Genomic DNA, 18,976 nt, shown 5'->3' with positions numbered 1-18,976 from the left:
CATGTCCTGTGGATACACGTTACGTGTCTTTAATGCAGTGGTTTCCATTGCCTTCTGCATCCTCATGTCGTTGATCATTGCTGATTCTTCCGCCTTTAGGGGCAATTTCCCACTCCTAGGACAAGAGAGTGCCCTGAACTTCTATCCGCTCCTCCGTCCTCTTTGACAAGGCCGTTGGCAGAATGAGGCTGACTTCTTATGCCGGTAGTCTTCGGCCGCCAATGCTGATCATTTATCAAAATTTAGGCAGTGGCGGGGAGCGAACCCGGGACCGAAGACGTTTTGATTGAGAATCAAAGACGCTACCCCTAGACCACTTTTTTCCCTTAAAAAGCCCCTTAGGAAAATGGAACTAAAAAAAAAACAAATAAAATAAAAAATAAAAAACCTAAGTGCCACCGCCACTTGTCATATGATTACATTTAGGGAGCGTGTACAAATGAGAATTCTAGTAACTAAGTGTTACAAGTCTGTGTTACAACAACAGAGGTGGCATAAAAGAGTAATCAAAAAATAAAAATATACACCACTGATGTAATTCTAACTAAAAGGTTCTTCAATAATGTAACTGGTTTCACTTGGAGCCTCGCCATCGTTATCTGAAATCTCCAATAGCGCCTTTGAAGGGCAGCTGTAACGGAGGCATTCTGCTTCGCTTGTGCCTCAAGGAAAACAGTATCCTTGCAGCAGCTTGTCTCTTCCTTTGGTCATGGCTGACAAGGCAGAACGTTGAGCCGTTAGTGTGATGCGGCACAGCACATTAACCACAGCCTGGCACTCCCCAGCTGAGTGGGGGGTTAACAAAAACGCTGCGTAAATAATTTGCGAAGAGCGTACGGTATTTCGGTGTGCTTTCGAGGGCATTGTGAGCATTTTGCAGGAACCACCAGTAATCAAGCTGCTCTTTCTCTCCGTCGCTAAAGATGTAGGCGACGGTAAGTCCTTTGAACCATGTAAGCGCATGATATTTTGCAGCCGGAAAGTAAGTTTCATCGGGACAGAGTAGGGTCTGCGGGTCAATCATATCAGGTGTGACCCGGAGGTTGCAAGCCAATATCTTCTGTGTTAGTCGCCAAACTCCGGACGATGATGTGCAAGTAAAACGATGTTCATCGGTGTCCAAAAGGTGACAATCTGGGCAATAAGGGGAGTCTGCCAGTCCAATAATGTGAAGTCGCTGGCGTGTGGCATATTTTTTGTTGGCGATCTGATACCACTTCGAACGCACCGTGGATGACAGAAAGTGGTGGTATATCGTTTTCCACACTCTTGGCCAGTGAACCGTAGGGTACTTGTTTTCCACCACGTTATGGTGAACAGCCCGCAGAAGGTTGGTATAAAAATCTTTCGCCTTTGATGGACGTGTGGCGGAGAGATTCGAGCTGATATAGCTGTAATCAAGAATGAAGGTCGACACATGGGAGAGCTGTGGTGCGACGTGCGCAACCGACACCGGCGGGACGTTAGAGGCTGGCATCAGAACCTGTAGTAAACGACCCGTGAGAGAGGTATATTGACTTTTCCATCGTTTCCTCATGTTGTTCATGTAAAGGGCAGCTGCTCTCGCCCTGACGTTGACCAATCCCAGCCCTCCTTTGTGCCCTGGGACGGTAAGAGTGTCGTATCGTACTTTAAAAATATGACCTGCGGAAACGTAGTAACTGAAGGCCGCCTGAAGCCGGCGACCTATCTGCAGCGGTAGTGGGAGGACCTGTGCCACGTGGTTGAGTTTTGATGCTACGTAGAGGTTCAGGTATTCAACATGTTGTAGCCGATTCGAGTCCCGGAGCAGGTTCTGTCGCACCATTGCGCGTATGATCTGTAATAACCGTCGGTAGTTTGCTGCAGCTGTTTTACGTACATCTTTCTTGAACTTGATTCCCAAATATCGCAGATCAGAAACTGATGGGAGGGGAGCGAGGGCTTCCGGTCCGAGACCACGCCCAATGTCCAACGCCTCCGACTTGTTGATGTTCAGAAGACTGCCTGCGGCCTGTCCGTATCGCTCAATACAGGTTAGTACGCTTTGAACTTCGACATTGGAACGAACCAGCAGTAGCAGGTCGTCAGCGTATGTCCTATAGCGAAAGGTGACGTCCCGCAGCGTAATGCCAGATAAGCGGTGGTTAAGGCCCCCTAGGAGTGGCTCGAGTGCGATTGCATAAAGGTAGGTAGAAAAGGGACAACTCTGTCGTAGAGACCTCTTAATGGGTACTGGTCCTACCGTCCTTCCATTGACCTGGACGTGTGAGCTGGCTGCGGTCCAAAGACACCGTAGGGTGTCGATGAGGCCCGGGGGGAATCCCATACAGTCCATCACTCGTAGGAGGAAGTTATGGTGCACTCTATCAAAGGCGCGGTTGAAATCGACGGAGACGATCGCTGCTCTCAGTCAGACGGCACGCAGAAGCGATCGCTATTAAGTCCCTGCAGTCACCGGTGGCCATGTGTATGTTGGCTTCTCCCCCCTGCGACGTCTGTTCTGGAGCGAGGATCATCGGCAAAGGCGTCTTAATACGGCTCGTCATAACCCTGGTGAAAATCTTGTAATCGGCGTTCAGCATTGTAAGCGGCCGATAGTCGTTAATCGATAGCCCTCCACCTGGCTTGTGTACTGGTATGAGGAGACCTTCTACAAACGCTGTCGGCACAACACAGTCTGGAGACATAAGTTCGCGGAACATTATAACCCAGCGAGGCATCATGATGTCACGGAAAGTCCGGTAGAATTCGATGGGCAATCCATCAGGTCCAGGAGATTTATTGGCCGCACCTTTGTCCACGGCGTCTTCGACTTCTTCGAGTGAGATTTCCTCTGTTAGTGCATTCACGGTACCCTCGTCGATAGTACATGTTACCTGCTGTAACACTTCAGTAGTGGCCTCGTCATTGACGGTTCTTTCCTTGTAAAGATGACGAAAATGATCCTCCACCGCCTTTACTATTGTTGCTTGGGTCGTACATAAGCGACCGTCGTGTGTCCTGAGTTGTGTGATTAAATGTTGACGTTGTCGGCGCTTATCCGCCACAACGTGGTGCATAGTGGGTTCCTCTGCAACCGTTCGGTCGTGCCGTCGCGAGCGGACTACTGCACCTTCTAGTCGACGCTTCGTCAATGATAGTATGTGAGCCTTGATTCTGCTTTGGTCATGTTGTCTCTCCGGGGAAGGGGGTAAGGCGTCGGGGTCCCTGAGTGCCGCGTAGTAAAAATCGAGGGTCTGTCGATGCCACGCAGTCACGTCCTTGCCATATCGCATAAGTGTCCTACGGATTGCTGGTTTGGCACAGAGGAGCCACCACTCCAGGGTCGAGGTGTATCGTGGGTGGCGGCGTTCACAGTCAGTCCACGTTGCTGCAACTTGCCGACGGCAATCCAGGTCCTGGAGATGAGTTATGTTGAGCTTCCAAAAGCCATTGCTGCGCCAGACTTGGGGGCGTAGGTGTACAGTGCAGATATAGGCACTGTGATCAGAATAGGCTTGAGGCCATAATTCGGCGTCCACCACACCTTGTGTGAGATCTTGTGACACATATATGCGGTGAAGTCGGCTGGCCGAATGACGTAATATGAGTGTGGCCAGAGCGGTTACCGTGGACTTTTTCCCACGTGTCGCGCAAGTGAAGTTGGATCATCGCACCCAGTTCCGGACAAGGCATGTAATGTGGGATTTGTTCCTTGGGGTGAAGTACGCAATTAAAATCGCCGGCGAAGACGCTGTGGTCGTATCGTCCAAGAAAAAGGGGAGCGACATCTGTGGAGTAGAATCTGGCGCGGTCGTGACGTCTTGTGATACCCGACGGCGCGTAAACATTAATGAATCGGGTGTTGAGTGCCGTAAATGCTATTCCTCGCGCGGAGGGAAGAAACATGACGTCGGTAACTTCAATACCTTCACGCACTAATATTGCCACTCCGGTGTCTGCAGGGCTACCGGGCGTCACATGTGTGGCATAACCGTAAAAGTGCGGGAGTGCAGTCGTTTTCACTTCTTGTAGGAAAGCAAAGTCAACTCCCATGGCTCGTATGGTTTCTTTCAAAAGATGGATCTTGACAGGAGAACTGATCATATTGATATTCATTGTCGCCAGGCGGTAAGCCTGGCAACGCGTTGTTTGGGCGAGGTTATCCATGTTGAAGTTGGAGAGAAGCGAACATCGGAAGTGATGTCACCCCCCGCCAAACGCGGTCCTCCTTGTGCTGCTTATGCTGCATGATCCGGCGGCGCCTCAGCTGGCCGCGGGTCGGGATCTTGTGTCTCGACGTCCTCGGCCCACGAAGCGGGCGCGGATGTCTGTTCATGTTCCATAGCCTCGGAATGTTTGGTAGTAATGGACCGGGCGACTTCGCTGCCTGCACTGGTACATTCCCGCTGCTCACTGTTTCTGTCAATGGGCTGATGTTCGAAAGCTGCATGTTTTTCTGTCTGTTCTGCAAGAGTGGAAACAGCCTCAGCTTCGCGGCTGGCTTCTTGAGTGGTCAGTTGTTCTTCCCCGGCCGAATGCGAACCGCTGTGTTCCGACACGGTCCGACGACGGCGCTTTCGGCGTTTCGGTGATCGCTGTTTCCGTACATGGCCTTCATTGTCAGAAGACGGCACTGACTCACGCTCCGCCGGAACAAACGCTTCGGTCGGTACAATAAGGGAATCAATTGCCATCTTGCCGGCGTCAATGTCTGTCGCGTTCGGTAGCTCCAGAGTCATAGTACTATTTTCCACCACTGGCCAGGTCGGCGGATCATCCAGGTTTTTGTCCGTGGAAAGCGATTCTTGTACCGCTGAAGCGGTCGGCCGTGACTGTTGTGTGTAGAACGTCGTGAGCACCGCCGCGTAAGTCACGGGTAGAATAGTCTTCGCCGCTGGTGGTGCAACGTCCTTCGGTGGGAGTTGTGTGATCCGACGCTGGAGGCACTCGGAACGAAGGTGACCTTCCTTGCCGCATCCGGAACACGTCTTCGGTTGGCCGTCATAAATAACTATGGCCCGTCATCCTCCTATCTGTAGATAGGATGGCACGTGTCGTTGGAGATCTATGCGCACTTGGCGCACTCCATTGAGTACTGGAAACGTCTTAAACTGGGTCCATTTTTCAGCCACGTGTTCGTGTACCGTGCCGTAGGGGCGGAGCGCCGCTACAACTTCTGCCGCCGGGAGTTCAAATTGAAGTTCGAATATGCGGATAGTCCGCAGTCCCATTGCGGCATGGCCGACCTCGACGTTGCCAACATTGCCATCTGCGTGGCAGAAGCGGAGTTCTTGTTTCATCTTACGAAGCACCTTGTCGCATGTAGTTTCGTTTATGAGCTTTACATAGACCGTGCTACTGACGATCGAAAAGTGAATGCCGACAATGTCGGCAGCCGGGATCTTGGCTTCCTCTTTTAAAAAGCGTTCGACTTCGAGCGCCTTTGGTCGGGTAAAGTCGTTCCGAAATGTGAATTTCAAGATTGATCTTCTGTATTGGTTTGCCATGGTCTTGTAGCGCTACGGCGTCACGTTAGTGTCGGCCGAAGAAAGTAAACAAGGCGCGCGGGCTCTCTCTGACAGCGGAGAGCACACACCGCACATCTGCTTCGCTCGGCTGCGAGAGCGGCACTGATTTCGGAATCTCTGTCTGACCATGATGTAATCTAATTAAAATCTTCCCGTCTCTCCCGGCCTTTTCCAAGTATACCTCCTCCTCTTGTGATTCTTGAACAGGGTATTCGCTATTACTAGCTGAAACTTGTTACAGAACTCAATTAGTCTTTCTCCTCTTTCATTCCTTGTCCCAAGCCCATATTCTCCTGTAACCTTTTCTTCTACTCCTTCCCCTACAACTGCATTCCATTCGCCCATGACTATTAGATTTTCGTCCCCCTTTACATACTGCATTACCCTTTCGATATCCTCATACACTTTCTCTGTCTGTTCATCTTCAGCTTTCGACGTCGGCATGTATACCTGAACTATCGTTGTCGGTGTTGGTCTGTTGTCGATTCTAATTAGAACAACCCGGTCACTGAACTGTTCGCAGTAACACACCCTCTGCCCTACCTTCCTATTCATAACGAATCCTACACCTGTTATACCATTTTCTGCTGCTGTTGATATTACCCGATGCTCATCTGACCAGAAATCCTTGTGTTCCTTCCACTTCACTTCACTGACCCCTACTGTATCTAGATTGAGCCTTTGCATTTCCCTTTTCAGATTTTCTAGTTTCCCTACCACGTTCAAGCTTCTGACATTCCACGCCCCGACTCGTAGAACGTTATCCTCTCGTAGATTATTCAATCTTTTTCTCATGGTAACCTCCCCCTTGGCAGCCCCTCCCGGAGATCCGAATGGGGGACTATTCCGGAATCTTTTGCCAATGGAGAGATCATCATGACACTTCTTCAATTACAGGCCACATGTCCTGTGGATACACGTTACGTGTCTTTAATGCAGTGGTTTCCATTGCCTTCTGCATCCTCATGTCGTTGATCATTGCTGATTCTTCCGCCTTTAGGGGCAATTTCCCACTCCTAGGACAAGAGAGTGCCCTGAACTTCTATCCGCTCCTCCGTCCTCTTTGACAAGGCCGTTGGCAGAATGAGGCTGACTTCTTATGCCGGTAGTCTTCGGCCGCCAATGCTAATCATTTATCAAAATTTAGGCAGTGGCGGGGATCGAACCCGGGACCGAAGACGTTTTGATTATGAATCAACCACGGGTACACCCTTGGTTAGGCAGTTCTAAGTCTCGGGGACTGATGACCTCAGATGTTGTCCCATAGTGGTTGGAGCCATTTTTTGAGAAGTGTAGAAAACTGCTTATGGCGGTCTATAGTCGTCATTCCTTTATTTTCTAAAATGTGTCAGTTGATTGAAACACAGAGCAAGAAATATATTGTGTTGCAAAATACACTATCCTCAAGGTGCAACACTCCTCAACTGTTCAAAGTCGTTGTGCTTACATTTCTGGCTAAATAATAAACTTTTACCAGAACTGTGAAGGTTCTTGTGAATACCCATAAATTAATCAAAACCCACTACTTGCCTTACAGCTTCATCTACAATTCTCTCTCTTGGTTTCTAGAAGTTAGCTATGTTAGGACCCGAAGTGCTCCCCATATTTGATGGGTCTATCTCCAGTTTTTCCGTTTATGTAGTCAATTACTTTTCCCATTTATTTTCAGTATCCTCAACTCTGTATTCTGGTCGCTATCATTTCTTCCTTTCAGCTTCCTTCTGTTTCGTTATTGTTTCCTTTTCGTCTCTCCATTGGAGGCTCTTTCTCTTTCATTTCCAACTTTTGTTTATGTACTTTTTTTGGTTCTTTTTTTGCCTTATTTTCTCTCCTTGCACCATTCATTATTTTATAAGTGATGTTCTCAACTTCTGCATTTTCCCTTTTATCTTTCGTCTGTTATCTCTCATTCTATTATGACTCACAAAGTTGTATTCTTCTAAATTCTGAGGCTTCCTTTGTTCTTTCACTATTTAAAATATTCTCTCTTCTTCTCTGTTACTATATTCTTTCCCCTACCTTTGCGCAAAATAATATGAATAGTCACAGTGATAAGATACACAATGTTGAGGATTGAAGTCGCATTCAAGTTATCACTTCCATGCGAATTATCAAGTTCTATACAAAGTAGACATGTTCACTACGTTATAATACACTAACTGACAGCAACTGAGGTTGACCACATGGTGATTACTGCGCTGCTTCAAGGCGTATATGAAACAGAAACTTTTTGTGTTACTATGCAGATAATGGTGAGAAATGAGCTACAAGTTACAGAATAAAAGTCTTCAAAATGCAGTCGATAAAAACATTGTATTTATGAAACTATAAATGTACAACACCAATTAAAGATGCGTGGAAGGACGAAACGCGTTTTGGCATAAATAAACTATGAAAACCGACAGGCTGCTGTATTTCTTCAACTAATCCAATTCAAGTTTTCGTCGGGCCATCCCAGGAAATACATTTCAAAAATTAAATTAATTCCCCAGTCTGATACAGAGTCAAGAAAACCTGCTCTCATTATGACCACTAGAATCGTTTTTGCTCTTAAAACTGGTACCGTATAATATCTCATTCTGTTCTGGGACTCCCTAGACACATAGAAAAGTGTACAGCACATGAACTTTTCCTTTGCTCTCCTCCCATGCCCCCCCCCCCCCCCCCCCCCCTGCACAAGCGAGCTCGTTGGTCCTCAGTCCAACAGCCCGACTAGTGTTTTGGTTCCACTGACTCATCACATCTCTGACATTTTGTGTGCGAAACTCCATTCGTGTGGCCACCTCTATTTTATTCATGACACTTGGCGAGTATTTGCGTTTTATTTTTACTTCCATCCGTCAGAGTCGGAGCACAAGTGATTACCCAAACGAAGGACCGACCTCGTTCTCTGAGATTATCGGGTTTTCCGGCCAATAGAAGCAGAGTTCTCTGCTGCACTTAGTTTTTAGGGATACGTGGGCTATCCGATCTTCGTGTGTCCGATCGTTTCTTAGGTGACGCAAGACCGTGGGACCAAGCAGTTGGCTGCGCGATCAGGGGCGCCTTGTCACGGCCCACGCGGCTCCCCCCGTCGGAGGTTCGAGTCCTCCCTCGGGCATGGATGTGTGTGTTGTCCTTAGCGTAAGTTAGGTTAAATAGTGCGTAAGCTTAAGGACCGATTACCTCCGCAGTTTGGTCCCATAAGACCTTACCACAAATTTCCAGTTTACCGAGTAGTTTTGCATAGTGGGTTGTCGTCCGGAGCCTCCACCTCTGCTGATTTACGCCAGTTGTCCACCAGCAGCGGATGTGTTCTCACCGTCAGTCAAGCAATACCCTTGCCGACAGCCATCGTTGCCGTGTAGTTGCGTAGGCTTAAGCTACCTAAGTTCTACACACAGTGAATAATGTAAATACTTACAACAACGAAAGGAAAGTTGTGTCTTCAACGAACGGAAAGCTTTGTCTTTTCAAGGACAGTCATCGCTACCGGTACACAGAACATGTGATGTGTACGTGAACTGGTTGTTCGTGAATTCAGAATGTAGAGAAATTTGCAACTGATAGAATCACGGCTGAACAGCAACATTCTTGCGCACCTAACGACGAAGACGTGCTGATTAAGAAACAGATGTATAACTGCAGGAAAAGAGTCTACGACGAAAAATAGTGATATTTCTCAATGTTTTAAAGATGAATTTCAGGATCTGTAAGATAAAACTTTAAATTTCGTCGCAAGTATGGAAACTTATGAGAACTGGAAGACTGTATATAGCGAGAAGAGAAGCTCTGAGACGACCCTGAACCTTGGCGCTAGTTCGGAGATTCAGCGAAGAGAAGAAATTTTAAAATTACCTGAAGCTAATAAGTTTTTGAAAAGTGACGCTGGGTCTATTACTGACAAAAACATCCTTGTGTTCGGTTGTGTAATAAGCTGAGTCAGTCCTGTGTGAAAATGGAACTCATCTTATGGACGTAAGATTCGATAGTTACTCGAAACAGTTCAAACAACTGCACACAATACTCGTTGACAACGGAGGCACTGTTTTATTTGCCTTGCTCCCACACCAAAGTCGAAATACATATGAAATACTTTTTTCTGGATTGAAAAATAAGAAGCCCGCAGTCCTAGACTTTGAAGTAGCCCGTCTAGCAAAAACTGTCTAGCAGCAACTGTCCATAGTGTTTACCTGGAAGGCCAAGTAAAATTATCGGCAGCTCACATAACAATAGTCGAATGTACGCAGCCATTAGCATGCAGTTGGGCAAAAGGTCTTGCTGCTGCATATATTTAATGTGCATCTGGACATAAAACGTAAGGCGGTCATCAACCAGAAGGTTGGTTTGAACACCACAATGCTTCGCTGGGAACCGTATCGCTGGTGGTGGCGGTGTGCTCTTGCCTTCCTGCGACCTTTGAACTGACTGACGCACCCAGTTATAGGGGTAGCTTACAGTTTAATGTTGACAATCTTGTAAGACGATGAATTCGAAGGGCTGTGTATGGTCACATGTACCCACGCGAATGACACATCTGCCTGTAGCATTTACATATTTCCCATTAGCCACCTTCAGCAGAGATGTTTTGCTGTCGACGAATACTGTTTTCTGCAACTGGCGACGGTACTTCTCCAAAATGACTGAATATGATGCTCCAGAGTCCACAAGAGCTTGGTATGGTCTGCCATCCATGAGGATATCGACGTAGTTTCCTATGACATTTGTAGTGATCTACGGCTGACGATTTTTCTCTTCGGCGGCCTCACCTCCAAGGAAGGTCGCATCCTTCAGTTTTCCAGATTGCGGCGGCTAGGTGATCGGCTGGAGCTTCTAAACGGCGATGGAGACCTTGATCGGCGTGTTGGGGAGCGTCCTCTCCAGTGGCTAGCTTGCGGCGTTGGTAGCCTACGTTATCCTGCACCCACATCTTCTTGTTCATCTTTGTCGCCCCGGAGCTGACGTCGGCTAAGATCGGTCTGCTGTCTTCTGGCGCGGGCGTCATCAAATATCCGCCTTCTTTCTCGACAATAGCGCACCGTATGTCCCGGTCGTCCGCAGTGGAAACATACTGGTTGGTTATACTGGGTCCTCCAGATGTCAGTCTTCTTTGGGCCCAAACAGGATCCTCGTGCGGCATTGTAGGAACGTAACTCCACCTGGGTCTCGACTTTTTCACCGTTTTAAAGGGAAACGAGGGAAGAGAGATTGGGTTCAATGTCTGTTCCACTTCCTCCCTTATGACGTCGTGAAGCGACCCTGTTTTTTGCTCGCCGTGCAATGCAAGTGCCTTCTGAACTTTCTCTCTCACCATCTGACGAAGAAAACTTCTGAAATCAGTTGCTTCCTCCATCACAGACATCGATACGACGTTTGGAAGCCGTTCAGACTTCTTGCGTGGTATTCTTTATTGATGCATTGTCTCGATATGCTGGCACTATTTTAGGAAGTCGTCTGCTGTCGAAACCTCCTTCAGGAGTAGGGCTTGATACATGTCCTCAGCAACACTCTTCATGAGATGTGCAACCTTATCTTCCTCCTTCATTCTAGGATCCACTATTTTACACAGCTCCAAGACGTCTTGATAGTAGGATGCTGTAGTTTCTCCTGGACGCTGTGCCCTGCACCTTAATTTATCTTCAGTCTTGCACTTCTGTCGTTGTGTGTCGTCGAAGTACTTCCACAGCTCCGCCTGGAATACATCGCAGCTTGTGAACTTCTCCTCGTTGTTCTCATACCATTGCTTGTCAGTGCCCCCCCCCCCCCCCCAAGTAGAAAAATACGTTAGCCAAACACATCATATAATCCCATTTCTTAAATTTGGCTATACGCTCATATACCTTCAGCGACTTGTTTGGATCTTGGCTATCGTCACCAGAGAACCCGTAAGGAAGTCTCACGTGGTGGCACACAGCTGCTGTCATCATAACGTCCTCTACTTTTTCTGTCTCCGATATATTGTGATCTGTTGAACATGGCTCGAACTCGGGTTTCTCACCACGTTAACGGCGGCTCTGTCGTGGCCTGATGGGAGCCACTGTGACGTCGATAGTGCTCACTATCACAAGTTCCAATACCCATCGTCTCCACCAGACTAATGTCACGTAGAAGAAGGCGTAATTAGATGAATAGATGGATGACAATGCGCCATGTCACTGAGCCATAAAAGTTCCTACTTGTTTGAAGAATATTATGCACAATTCGAGGGAAATATTTGGCCAGCCAAATCGACCGACATGAATCCCATCGAACACTTATGGAAATAACAGAGAGGTCAGTTGTGCACTTCACTTAACGAAGGTTTAGTCAACACTTGAACATACAAGAGCGTGGAGCGAACTGCCTCCAGCCAGAACAAAAAAAAATTGTTCAAATGGCTCTGAGCACTATGGGACTTTACTTCTGAGGTCATCAGTCCCCTAGAACTTAAAACTACTTAAACCTAACTAACCTAAGGACATCACACACCTCCATGCCCTAGACAGGATTCGAACCTGTGACCGTAGTGGTCGCGCGGTTCCAGACTGAAGCGCCTACAACCGCTCGGCCACTCCGGCCGGTCGCAAGTTCGAATCCTGTCTCGGGCATGGATGTGTCTGATGTCCTTAGGTTAGTTAGGTTTAAGTAGTTCTAAGTCTAGGGGACTGATGATCTTAGGTGTTAAGTCCCATAGGGCTCAGAGCCATCTGAAGCATTTTAGAGCTGTCGACGGACGCGATCCTCTTTGCCAACAGCACGATATCGCCTGCAGCGGCTCTGCTGAGCTCCGGACCGTATCGGTTGGACCCTAGGAGACTGGAAAACCGCGGCCTGGTCAAATGAGTCCCGATTTCAATTGGTAAGATCTGATGGTAGGGTTCGAGTGTGACGCAGACCCAACCAAACCATGGACCCAAGTTGTCAACAAGGTACTGTGCAAGCTGATGGTGACTCCATAATGGTGTGAGCCGTGTTTACATGGAATGGACTGGGTCCTCTGAACGTATAACTGACTGGGAATGGTTGTGTTCGGATACTTGGAGACCATATGCAGCCGTTCATGGACTTCATGTTCCCAAACAATGATGGCATCTTTATGGATGACAATGCGCCATGTCACTGAGCCATAAAAGTTCCTACTTGTTTGAAGAATATTATGCACAATTCGAGGGAAATATTTGGCCAGCCAAATCGACCGACATGAATCCCATCGAACACTTATGGAAATAACAGAGAGGTCAGTTGTGCACAAAATCCTACACTGGCAACACTTTCACGATTATGGATGACTAACAGACATACAACAGTCACGAATTGGTGTCCTCAACATTAATAATTACTAAACCAAAAACCTATTTAATATAACACTTTTTAAAAACAGGCTAAAAATTATAAAATAATTTCTCCTAGCTAATACTGGTTCCTAAACCTAGACAGATAGTCTTGAAAATTCGGGATTGTGAATTTTTAATAACCATGAAAATGCTTGTAGAATTACAACAAAAAAACGTGGGGCGCGTGCAATAGATAATAGTAAGGATGTGAACTATTCATGCATCCCTTATGTACTAAATGCGGCCCACGGTTTTCGTTTTGATCTCTAGAAGAATTTTCATAGTTATTAAAAATTCACAAGCGCAAATTTTCATGTTTATCGGTATTGGGTTAGGAATCTGTATGGGGCTGAGAGAAAGTATTTTATGCCTTTTATTCTGTTTTAAAAACGTGTTGTATTAAGTAAGTTTTCATTTAAATAATTATTTTTTGCTTTTTAGTCTTGTTTGTGTCAAATCTTTTAATCGGTTTCAATGATTTTCATGGGATTACGACGCAAGGTAAAAATTAAAGAGAATCGAAGTCACACGGGGACTTACCAGCAACTTTTCTTACCACGAAACATTTGCAAGTGGAACAGCAAAAGGGAAAAACACCAGCGCCACACCAAGTACCTTCAGTCACACACCAGACACGAAAGCAGGTTAATATTGCATTGTCATCGAGTTCTAAGCCATGTTGAAAGTTTTAAATCTCTAGCTCATCGGGAAGTTAGTATAAAATTAACAGAAAAATTTGTACCTAACAAACAGAGAAGAAAGCGACCCAATAAAAAGTTGTTAAAAGCGGATAGACCTATGGTAAACATGAAACTGGGTGAGAAGCACCTGCTCACAGTATCAAGTACCTGGGGAGAAAAATACAAGAAAATGAGAGAAAAGATAAAGCGATAAGTGAACGAACGTGGCAAGCTGTTCCTTTTATAAGAGGTGTGAGAGGAATGATGTGGAAGAAAGAACTCCCCAGAAAAGTAAGAAGGTGATGTATCAAACGTATTATACACCAGTGCTGTAGTACGCAGCTAAAACCTAGATGATGAAAGATAGGGTACGAAGTAAGCTTCAAGCAAATAACATCAAGTTTTTTTAAAAAAAAAAAAATTCTGAAACATTATTTTAACTTCAGTCAGCCATATGAGCGACTCTAGGGTCTGCTGCCTGTCTTTCTCATAGGGGATGTTCAATACGTGTGCTCCCTAGTGGAGGCGTCTTTGATTCCCCGACTACGAACACGATATGGTCAGTCGTGTTGTAACACGGCCGGGGGTACAAATGGGTGGGGTACTTTAAACTGGTTGCTGTTTCGACTGTGCGCCCTGTCCACATCACGTACCTGATAATCCTGCGGCGGTCGTATTGTTCTGCTCCACGCTGCTGCTGGCTTGCCTGAAATTATGTATGTAATATGCAAGCAACTTAGGGGAGCCATTCAACGTCAAAGCACAACACTGTTCTACGTCTGGTATGAACAACTATATTCTGAGACGATAAGAAATTACAGATTGCACTGTTTACACTCTAAGTCGTAAATGTTTGTCCCAATTAACAATCTTGATGATTATCTGTCCACAATATCATTCAGACAAGCGCACGCGTAACCGACACGACGAGGGTGATTGTTGATGATGCGGAAGCCGAATGATCGCACGAAAGTTCTTACGCTCGTCACGCATACACAAATATCTGGTACCAGTCTTCCTTCCAGTAATAAATTTTAACACTGTTCACAAAGTTAAATTTACAGTTCACAGTTCTCAGTTGTACGAGCGTGCGCGTAACCGTCGCGGCGCGTTTGATTGTTGATAATGCGGAAACGCGATGATCGAACGCACGTCCTCACGCTCGCTACAAGACACTGGCACTTGTTTGCACTCTTTTATGGTAATTCATTTTTGCTAATTCACATTAGCTCATTCTGAGAGACCGAACACGGCGCGGATGTTGATACTGTACGGTACGACACGCAACGAGAGGATACACAAATACGTTATCGGCCGCGCTGCTCATGTTTAATTACATCTTGACGCACTTTCCTCGGACTCACTTGCATATTTCATCACTTTACCGTAAAAGCACTTGTAGCAACACTTCAACCTCCATACTAACAATGCTTCTTACATGCAGAGCTACCCACAACACAACATAACAGCTTCGTGTCCCGTGCTCGACTCGACAGACGCGGCTGCCCGCAGATACTCCGTAACCAATCCAGCGATATGACAGTACGCTTACAGTGTTACATTTGTCTTTAAGTTTGCCTCTATTTTCCTGGAGAATGAGAGGAGGCGCACAAGAATTTGTAGCACTGCACCGCTAATGACGTTCACGTTCGGCACATTTATTTTTTCTGCAATGCAAATGCTGATAGGCTACGTATTATAAAGAAGATTTGGCTGTAGGGGAAGAAACCGCAATATTTTTACTGACTTTTATTTGCATCTTTAGTTTCTTACCTTTATACAACACGATACTGCCGTAAGAACTTTTCATAGATGAACATTTATAAATAATTTCCCTACAGTGAAGAAATTTATGATGTTGCAACCATGTACCATCAAAACCCATTAGTAATTTTATTTTGTAAGTGAGTGAGGCTTCATTTTCCCCTTCCTAAATTAAGATAACGTTCTTGATAAGTCGGACAGGTATAACAGAAATGGCAAGTATGAGACACGGAAACGGTTATGAACGTCTCTTATGAAGAACAAGAAATGACTCAGGAAAAAAGAATAAAATGGTAGCAGAATTTGAAGAGAGTGAATGAGACGATGGTGTCTAGGAAGAGATAAAGATGGAGGATAGGAGAGAAAAGGAAATGCTAAGGGGCAAGTGGCGTAGAGGAGTCGAAAAAACCATCGGGAAGAGACAGTTGAAAGTTGGACCAGAGTAGCGACAGACATGTGGTGAAATGATCGGACAAGATGGAGAGGCTTGCGTCGCTGCAAGTGCCAAGGTACTGTGCAAGATGATGATGATGATGACGCACCATGTCAATCAGTAAACGGATCAAAGCCTTCTGTCTAGACACCCTATGACGCTTCATGGCATCGAAACAAATGATGATGGAGTGAAGGCCGAAATACTAAATTCCTTTTCCCAAAATTGTTTCAATTTTGGAGGTCATGCAGTGATTCCTCCTTACACGAGCGTCGAAAAGAGAGATACCGAAATAATGTTTTACACAGAGTATGCAAAAGGACTTGCTCCCTTTCTAGAAGTACGTCGCTGAAGGAACCAAGCGTTTCCCAGTGATATAAGAAACGCGTAGGTCACTCCCGTTTTCAGGAATGGTCGTTGAACAGACGCACAGTACTATTGCTGACCTCGGTCTGTTGTACACTTCTTACTGGCAGAAGTAAAGCTGTGAGGACGGGGCGTGAGTCGTGCTTTGGTAGCTCAGTTGATAGAGCACTTTCCCGCGAAAGGCAAAGGTCCCGAGTTCGAGTCTCGGTCCGGCACACAGTTTTAATCTGCTAGGAAGTTTCATATCAGCGCACACTCGGCTGCAGAGTGAAAATCTCATTCTACTTCTGAAACATTCATTAAGACAATTCCGAAGCACGAAAACGTCCTCCTTAGGAGTCAACACACATTCCCCGAACAACGATCGTCCTAGCCCCAAATTGATGCGTTCTTCCAGGCGGTTGATACCGGCGCTTAAGTTGATGCCGAGTTCTCTGACTTCCAGAAGGCATCAGACACAGTTCTGCGCCGTCGCCCAGCGTATGGAATACCAGACCAGCTGTACTGAAGTTGCTAGTAAACAGAACACAGCATGTCTTCGTAATAGAGAAAATTCTTCAGTCGCACTATAAAGCAGTGTTATAATAGTATTACTTTTCACAGTACATATAAATTGTCAAGTGTAGCGGTCGCCAAACTGCGACGCACGGACGGGTTGCGGCCCGAATCAAGCATTCGTGCGGCCCTACGTTCTCAGCCGTAGTTTACAGTAATATACATCTAGCAACTAACAGCCGAATCTGAAAATGTCAACTAATCTCAAAAGCTTCTCTAGAGCTCGGTTCTCCTGCTCAGAAAGAAACAAAAATTACTTACAGATACAGTAATACACTGAAGGAAAAAATCGCAACAACAAAAAATAATCAACGTAGAGTTACGAAATTTTGGTAATGCATTCGTTTACGTAACATATTTAAGTGATTAACATTGCAAGATCACAGGTTTATGCAAGCGCGAGATAAGCCATTGCAAGTGAGAAATGCTGGTATATTAATAACCGGTTTAATTGCCAGCCTGTTGAATGTAAGCACGCAAATGTGCAGGCATTGTGTTGTACAGGTGCTGGATGTGAGTTTGTGTGATGGAGTTCCATGCCTGTTGCACTTGGTCGGCCAATACAGTGACAGTTAATGCTGGTTTTGGATTACGCTGGAGTTGTCGTCCGATGGAGTCCCTTATGCGCTCGACTGGAGACAGATTTGGTGATCGAGCGAGTCGAAGCAAAATGTCGACACTCTGTAGAGCGTGCTGGGTTACAACAGCTGTATGTGGGTGAGCGTTATCTTGTTGAAAAACGCCTCCTGCAAGGTTGTTCACGAATGGCAACACAACAGATCGAATCACCAGACTGACGTACAAATTTTCGGTCAGGGTACGTGGGATAACCATGAGTGCACTACCGCTGTCAAACGAAATTGTACCCCAGATCATAACTATGGCTGTAGGTCCAGTGTGTCTAGCACGCAGGGGGATGGTTGGAGGGCCTCATCTGGCCTCCTTCTAAACAACACACGGCAGTCACCGACACCGAGGCTGAACGTGGTTTCATCAGAAAGCACAACAGACCTCCACTCTGTCCCCAATGAGCTCTCGCTTTACACCACTGAAGTTACAAATGGCGGTGGTTTGGGGTCAATGGAATGCACTACACTTGGCGACTGTTTCGGACCTGTGCTTGAAGTAAGCGATTTGTAACAGTTCAGCGTGTCATTGTGGTGACACCTGCAGCTCAAATTACTGCTGCAGATACAACAAGATGCACCAGAGCTATTCGCCGAACACAATTGTCTTCCCTCTTGGTAGTGCCACGTAGCAATCCACAGTCCAGCCTGCATAAGACCATACAGTCTCGTTATCGCCGCTACCTTTCATGCACAGTTTTCACATTCCTGTCAAGTCTTTCTGCAGTATCGCAGAAGGATCATCCAGCTTCTCGTAGTCCTATTATACGACCTCGATCAAACTCAGTGAGGTGTTGATTATGGTTTCTTTGTTGCCTTGAAGGTATTCTTGACTGGCATCCTTCACCACGTCCAGTCTCAAAGGTAACTAAAGCTCAGGATCGTTACAAGTTGTATTTAGAGCAAGTCTCATCTAAATCCTCATAGTGGCGCTAGTAGCGCCACTCTTATGCTACTGCTGCGAAATTTGAACAGACATGTTTAACATGGAGACTCACGCAACTAATTTTCATTTATGTCGCACAACTCCTTCTTCGCGTCGCGGTTTTTTTCCCGTCAGTGTATTTTAAAATGTGCTTAATTCTAAGTGATGCTGTTATATTCGGCCGTGAGCCAAGTAAAGAGGGTCGCTTACTCAGGGGAAAAAGCGTAAGTAGCGAGGCCACTGGGCGTTAGACGTTGTGAGAGGGAAAATGTATGATTGTTTCCCTTCCAGTATTGACAACTGGCGGTCATGCGATACTCGTGACGATCAGCTGCTACGATATAAATTTTGACACGGAAGTAATATGGACTCAGGAATGCGTACTACGGAACGGTCATCTTCAAATGCCGTACATAATTGTAGTAAGGAATGTGAAATTAAATTAACACTGTTGTAATACTAAGCAATGAGTAGGAGAAAAATGATATTCAAAACATGTACTAAAACATTTGTGATCGTGTCTCTTATTGCATAATGTATTGAAATATAAATACAATTACTGTTGCTAACTAGTTAATCATCCGCCCACACAGACAATACAGAATACTGTCAGGCAGTTACAGTGTTACAACTATGATGTTGCTGAGGGTGGCAGAAAATCTGAAACAGAGAATAGTCGAAAACTAAATGTTCTGAATGGTGGCGTCTTTTAAAGATCAGTACTGGGGGGCCGGTGGCCAACTTGTCGCGCCCTTGGCTGAGACTACAAGGACGCTTCTTAATGTTTTACGGAAGCGAACGCAACGTTTTCTTAACACAGACACCTGGCTATACTCCACATTA

The sequence above is a fragment of the Schistocerca serialis genome, chromosome 4, assembly GCF_023864345.2.
Source record: "Schistocerca serialis cubense isolate TAMUIC-IGC-003099 chromosome 4, iqSchSeri2.2, whole genome shotgun sequence".
Classification (NCBI taxonomy): domain Eukaryota; kingdom Metazoa; phylum Arthropoda; class Insecta; order Orthoptera; family Acrididae; genus Schistocerca; species Schistocerca serialis.
Note: the sequence above shows the minus strand (reverse complement) of the source record.